General features: G+C 38.9%; 2 pseudogenes; one reads left to right on the forward strand and one right to left on the reverse strand.

Annotated features, from left to right (window-relative positions):
- The first annotated feature begins 3,542 nt into the window (after window positions 1-3,542).
- Window positions 3,543-4,731, forward strand: LOC140950614 (uncharacterized; annotated as a pseudogene).
- Window positions 4,732-4,741: 10 nt separating this feature from the next.
- Window positions 4,742-5,897, reverse strand: LOC140950615 (uncharacterized; annotated as a pseudogene).
- Window positions 5,898-7,263: the final 1,366 nt, after the last annotated feature.

The raw sequence follows: 7,263 nt of genomic DNA on the forward strand, positions 1-7,263 counted from the left end.
TGAGAAGAATCTTGGCAAGAATTACTAAGGGAATCTGGGCAAGAATCTTTGTAAGAATTACTACTAAAACAAAGTGCAAGTTATACAAAAAAAATCTGTCTTCAGTCAAATACAAAACATAAATGAGAGATACATCTGGTTTAGGTAGAGCCTCGGGAAATAAAGCTTATTTGAATGTTACAAGAATATGCCTGTTACAATTATTATTACTTTAATCGAGTACCTTTTTTTTCTGTTCTCGTTGACGCCTTTGCTTGAATGCCACTCGTTTCTTCTTTGCATGATCTGTTTTGTGGTAATTAAGTCTTTTCATTCTCTCCGAGTTTTCTTTGGAAATAATTTCCTCTATGCCATCAATTTGTGGCAAGCCCATTCGTCCAAAAAGTTCAAGAACCCAGTGATACGTAGAGCCTTTGCGTTTGATAAGGTACGTCATGTTGCTTTGACAAAGACCCATGTTAGTTGACACCTCATAGTGCGTCTGGTGGTGTCCTTAGGTCTGAACTTCGTGAGGACACTAAATTTATTTTCTGGTAAATTAGAATGACCCTTGCCCATCACTGGATCTATGACCTCATTTTCCTTCTCTGCAATCCGATTGCATTCAATCTCATAGAGAAGGCTGTGGAGGTCACATGTTAATGCCCTTCCCTGACCTTGTATGGTCTAACCGCACACGTAAAGTTGGTACAGTCGACTCTCTCTTAGCGGACACCTCTATAAGACGGACACTTTTAGTTGGTCCCTGCCGTTCTTTAGTCCGTTTATTTGACTCTCCATAAGACGGACACCTCTCTAAGACGGACACTTACTGCCGGTCCCAAAGGTGTCCGTCTTAGAGAGAGTTGACTGCATTGTAATCCCCATCACTGTCTACACTAGCTTCACAACCTTCATTATCTCCACTATCACTATCGTCACTGTCCTCCATGGTCTTATCCTGAACTACCTGCCTTCCTGACACCCTGCTACCTGCCTCGCTATCCTCACTGTCTACACTATCTATCTGCCTCTCCTTCCCACCACAGTTGCCACAGGAACAAACATGGATGGGGTGCTAAGGGCATCTGTAGGTTTTGCCATCATCTCCGGTCCACTCGTGAATGTCACGGGAATGATATTTCCCCAGAATACGCATACGACTGGCATATTCCTCTGGGTCATTCCCACTTTGCTTCAGGGCTGAAAAGTGGTTGCTTTTGGCCCTACCCAGAAATTCATCTGACATGCAACCACAGGTTTTAGAGTGGGCTCGCTTCCCAGCACACTCACATTTTGCTGTTCCCAGCTCAGGATAATTCTTCTTGTGAGTGGCCACAAAAGACAAGTCTACAGATTTCTTTCCTTTGTCTTTAACTTGTAAATCATAAAGGGACAAGAATTTTCTGTTTTTGTCTAATAAGTCTTAAACAGAACAGATTCCTTTCTCAAAAAGATATGTCCAAATATAGATTTATTCTCTATCATGATTTCCTTTTATTCCAAAGAACGAATTCACTTCTATAGACTTCAGGGTGACCTGTACGCAGTTCCTTAAAATAATCCAACATTTCACTATAAAAATGAGGAGGTTGTTTGTCTTAGAGTTGAGAATCATAATTACACTTCAGTAAAAAAGGTAACCCTCCATATCTGTTAAAGGAGTCATTTGGGATTGCTGCCATGATTCGTTTGCAGGGTTGAAAACCTGCCGAGCCAGCTCAAGCGTAGCGATTTAACCACTGTGCGAAAGTTAGGGAAGTTAAGTCCACCGCTTGACAGAGATTGATATAACAGATCTTTCTATTTTATCATTTTGTTTTTCCACAAAAATTTTATCGTTTTTCCTGTACCCTTTTAATAACCATTTCAGGAACACGCAGCATAGGGCTGTAGAAACTAATTTGAATAAGCCCAGGATCTTAACCAACATTGTGCGTCCAAATAAAGTTAGGTCTCTTGTATGCCATATATACCTGATTGAAAAAACGTTGTCGGTTGAAAGCATAAACCATTAACTATGAGCAGAAACCCATAAGGGGTTGAAACGTGTAACTCGCGTTCAATGCTTGTGATTATTCATTTTGACCACATTTGGAAATCTTAGTGACGGATATACATTTCCAACAAAATGGCTGCTGCGCGATCACCATGCAGATGTTTTAAGACAAGAGTTCTGCATTTCAATTTTCAAGGTTAAAAATACACTGTTCAAAGACAAAAAATGGAAAGAGAAAGTTCAAAAGAATGCTCAGCTTTCTTTTTGTGGAGAAAGGGAATCTTTTCATCAAGAAATCGTCCTTCGAGGAATTCAAACTTGTTTTCTTCACGACGGAGCCCATGGTCTGTTTTGAAATGCAACCAAGTCAGCGAAGTTTTTGCTGAATTTTCAGGTACATTTTGCACTCTATGGCCAAGACAATTACGTTTTTGAAAGGGCATTTATTTATTTATTTTTTCTCTTCGGCGCTAAAAAAAAATTATAAAATATGCCCTGATTTGAGATGGATTTTGTGTTGAATTTTGCCATGTGCGTAGCCGATGTCACTTGCGTGAACGGATCCACGATCCAGATAGTGTTTTCCGAATTGCTTTAAAGGATTAACTTTAAGGACTTAAAATAAAAATTTTCAAGAAAGGCTTCTCTGTCTATTGTTTTGAGTTTGTTCAGTCATAAAATTAGCTCAAAACACGATCGTGACTATAACATCTAAGTTTAATTTAAGCTTTTAAAATGCTTCTCACATTCATTACAAGCATCACTTTTTGCGAAGATGTCAGGTTCAGGTTTTGGACACTTTTCGATGCGCAGCTAATGAATTTTCTTCGAAAATATTTTTCACTGCTTATTCTAGACTTTCAACATAAGAATTAAAAAAGCTTATTTGCAGTATAAGTTTACTGTGTAGAGGGTCAACAAGGCATCGTTTTTTGAATTGACAACTTCAAGAAGTTGCGAGGCCCTCAATGGGTTTCATAATGTTACGTTTGGCCCGGGTGGTAAAGCAATAATATCCTGCTCAGTGTTTCGGTAATATTCCTGGTTTCAACCTTTGAAAGCTTTCTCGGCTTTCGGGAGTTTTTCCCCCGTTTGTCGGCCATTTTTTTAAGCGGGGGCGGGAACCTGAAGGAAAGTTACGTCACGTTGTTAACGAAGTTTGATTGGTCAGTTATCTCTTCTTCTCGTTCCAATTATGGTACTTTCGAAAATGAATAATCAAGAGCATAGGACAAAACAAACATATGACAGTTACACGTTTCAACCCCTTATGAGGTTCTGCTATGAGACTCAAGGGCTTTATGGGAAACCTCTGAACTATTCACTTGTTTGCGTTTTATGAGCCACCCATTTGCAATGAAGTTTAATCAACATGCCCAGAGCGTACTCTGAATACTTGCGTTTACGGGCCGTATGGCTGCATTTCTTCTTTGGTTATGATACTGAAGAAACGGCAGGTTTACTTGCAATGTCGGTACGGTCAGTAGAAAGGTATTTGAGAAAGTACGTACGCCGGGGTGATGTAATTGGAAAGAAAACCGGAAGACCTGTTGACCTTGTCGGAATGCATCCACGTGAGGAGCTGGCAATGATGGAGGCAATGCTAGAGCACCCGGACAGAAGATTAGCAGAAATTGCGAGAGAAATGCTACGAGTATTCGGCAGACACTTTCATGTTTCAACTATTTGCCGATATTTTCAAAGGAATGGTGTGGCTAGGAAAACGGTACGTTTTTACTCCGATCAATTTCACGTGCGACACTTGGTCAATTTGAAACAGGTTTTCTCTTTCTTTTAGCTGAGAAAAGTTGCACGACAACAAAGTGAGATAGCCAACGTCAACTTTCGCGCAGACACCTGTCTTCTAAATGCAGAGATGTTGGTTTTCCTTGATGAGAGTGGATTTGTAAACACATTTTTGGTTCATATCGCAGTTGCTTTATGGTGATATCAGTTAATTTTATCGTTCCTTTTTTTAAAATCTTGAAAGGCCCTACGTATCACGAGACAATCTGGTTACAGCTTCCGTGGCTATCGCGACGAAGTTCGCAGGCAGCTCTCAAACTGGAATCCAAGAATCACAGCCATTACTATCATCTGCACCGAAGGAGTGACAGACATTGGAATTCACCATGGAACAACAAATGGAGATGTATTTCTACAATTTGTAAATGAGAGGCTTGTTCCGAATCTTCAACCATAAGACGGTGTTAACCTGCTCGCGGTTGTTATCATGGGTATGATATTCTGTAGTACCTTCAAAGCATAAAGCGCGATCTAAGTACAGTTGAACCTCTTTACAACGGCCACCTTAGGCACAGAAGAACGTGGCCGTTTTAAGGAGGTGGCCGCTGTTAGGAGGTTCAACTGTAGAGTCAATGTATGGAATTTTTGTCCTCCGGAACGAAAAAATTAAGTAGCCGTTGTAGAGAGGTGGACGTTAGCGGAGGTTCGACTGTATTAAGAGTACTAATTTTTTTGTGGTTTTGGTTTTCAGACAACGCTGCCATACATCATTTGCAACGCGTTATTGATGCAATCAACGCTTCGGGTGCATTACTTATTTCCTTCCTCCATACAACCCACATCTTATGCCTTGTGAAGGAGTGATCGGACAAGCGAAAAGCTGCATCAGAGAAAACGAACTAGTTTGGGAGCAGTGTGATGAACTGGAGACCATGGTCTTTGAAGCTTTTATGCAAATAAATGATGAAGAAATTGCAAACTACATCCGCCATTGTGAAAACCTTTAATTCAAACATTTTATTCCACTTTTGCTAGCTCGTTAACGAGTTTTTCCCTTTCTTTTTCAAACTGATCTCTCGTCAGCATTTCTTTATCAAAGAGATCCTTTACCTGAGCCACTTGACTATAAATCATTCCTCTTGAGCGGAGCTGTAGGAAAAAAAAATTACATTAGTAATGCTTGCAGTTCTGTCTCGCTCAGAAAACTTGACGTGTTGCCTTTCAAATTCATGGATCTCACAACGCACGATTTTAAAAGGCAATTAATCGCAGCAATCACAGCGACAACGAAAATCGTTTTCCTTAATTTTAATTAGATGCGCTCTTTTCTCGAATAATGGAGTAACATGTTAGAGAATTATACCATTTCCTCAGCACCTGAAACTGTCGAGCATGATGTTGCCGTTGAAGTTCCGGAGCAGCTCGCTTTATTCCTCCCCGTGAAAAAAGGAAACTTGTAGCATCTGGTACTCGCTATGGTGAGTTTTATTCACCTGTATTAATAAAGAAACAATCAAGTCATAAAATATTATTTTCCGTCCCATTACAATGACGAGCAAAAGTGTCAATTAAACTGAAACGCAAACGCACGCACGTGCATTTAAAATTGGCAAGTTTACAAGCGCGAAATCAAATATTAGAGAGCAATCATTTTTCTTTATTATCACAATTCCTCTTTCTTTATCTGCAATTAAATGTCATGAAATTTTAGCGTTGATGTTATTATATTTTCTGAGCTTACCAACATTCTTGCCCAGCATTTTAGTTTAAAGTCCGCTATGCCTCCTCAATGCCTTTTCTCGCAGACGTGCTAGTCTTTTTTCGTAGGAGTGATCGTCCTCCTCCATACTGTCTCCGCCGTCGATAGGGTGGCCTGCGTTATAGACTTTGGAAAAAAAAAAAACATTGTTTACGATAAACACAAAATTAGCAATTTTGTTACTGGTGCATTTTTGAAATGTCAAACTCCAAGTAAGCAAGTTAGTTATTAAATCATACCTGAAGTTTTCCTCCTTTTTGCTTGACCTTCCCTTCTTTCTTTCTCGTCCTGTTTGCGTTTCACGACTCAGTGTGGATCCACCCATAGGGTGATCCACCCATTTTTAATACTTTTGTAGGCGTCTTCTAGTTGTTTGTCTGTTTTTATGTCGCATTTTCGGCGTCCTTCACTCATGTAGCCGATAGTTAAAGAAGGCGAATTAGAAGCGGGACTTAACTCTTCGGAATAATTTGCAAGCAAATATTTCTTAAACTCGTTGACTGATACGAACTTCGGCAAGTCGCGTATGGTATACCGTTCAAATTGGCCCTTGCTGGCCAATTTGGACACCTTCATAAAAGCTCAGATAGTTTCCATAGTTCACCACGTGCAACAAGCACAAGAGAACAAAATATTATGCAAATGTAATAGACTATTTTCGATATATTAAATTCATACTTGGCTCCAAGGGCTTGAGGTAAGAAAACAAAAGAACTGTATTATTCATTATTGAGCCTCGAGGTGACTTCTTTTGTTTTAGTCCCTAGGCCTCGCAGCCAAGTAGGAATTTTAATATATTGGAATTGGTCTATTCATTATATACTTATACCCATAAAGCCTTTGGGTCTCATAGTTAATGGTTTATGCTTTCAACCGACAACGTTTTTCCAATCAGGTATATTCAGCTTGGTGTGCATTTTGTAAATGTCGATAAAGAAATTTAAGTTATCGTTGTTTTCATGTTTCTATGATTAATTTATTCCTAAAGATTTAATCGGTTTTTTGTAAGATTCACAAACTAGAGGTTTAGTTTCATTATTTTGGGCTGAACCAATCCACATTGCTTTCGTTTTTCCTTATTTAATTTAAGACCTGATATGGAACTAAACTTGTTTATATGACATTCATGCTTTCTTTGAGCGCATTAATATCACTACAGATGAGAGTAGTATCAGCTTCCGTTGATTGTGGTTCCGCTGATTGTGGTAATTTTATTCGGCATTCCGGGGACTGCCTTACTTTTTCAGCCATTACCTCTACACCTAAAACAAATAATGAAGGGCTTAAGGGGCATCCTTGTCGAACACCTCAAGAGACTTTGAAGTAATTAGTCGAATAGCCTGAATTTAAGACCGCACTTTCTACATCACTTTATAGTACAGAGATCCATTTCCTAATAACCTGACCAAATTTTTATAAAAAGCTTAAGTACATTCTGTATAAAGGGCCATTCTCTTGTATCAAATGCCTTTTCGAAGTCGATAAATGAAAGGATTCCCGGTATTTTTTTTATATCCATATATTCCAATATATCCTCTAGTAATCTTACATTTTGTCCAATGTATCTTCCTTTAATGAATCCTGTTTGATCGGAATGAATCAATTTCGGCAATATTGATTCAATTTTCTTGGCAATTACTTTAGCGAGAATCTTGTAATCTATATTAAGCAGAGTAATTGGGCGCCAGTTAGATAAAGTAGTTAAATTATTTTCCTTTTTTGTGATACAGCTAATTGTCCATTTTTGAACCCTGCATTGAAAGCTTCTAAAAGTGCATTA

Source organism: Porites lutea, chromosome 10, assembly GCF_958299795.1.
Source record: "Porites lutea chromosome 10, jaPorLute2.1, whole genome shotgun sequence".
NCBI classification, from domain to species: domain Eukaryota; kingdom Metazoa; phylum Cnidaria; class Anthozoa; order Scleractinia; family Poritidae; genus Porites; species Porites lutea.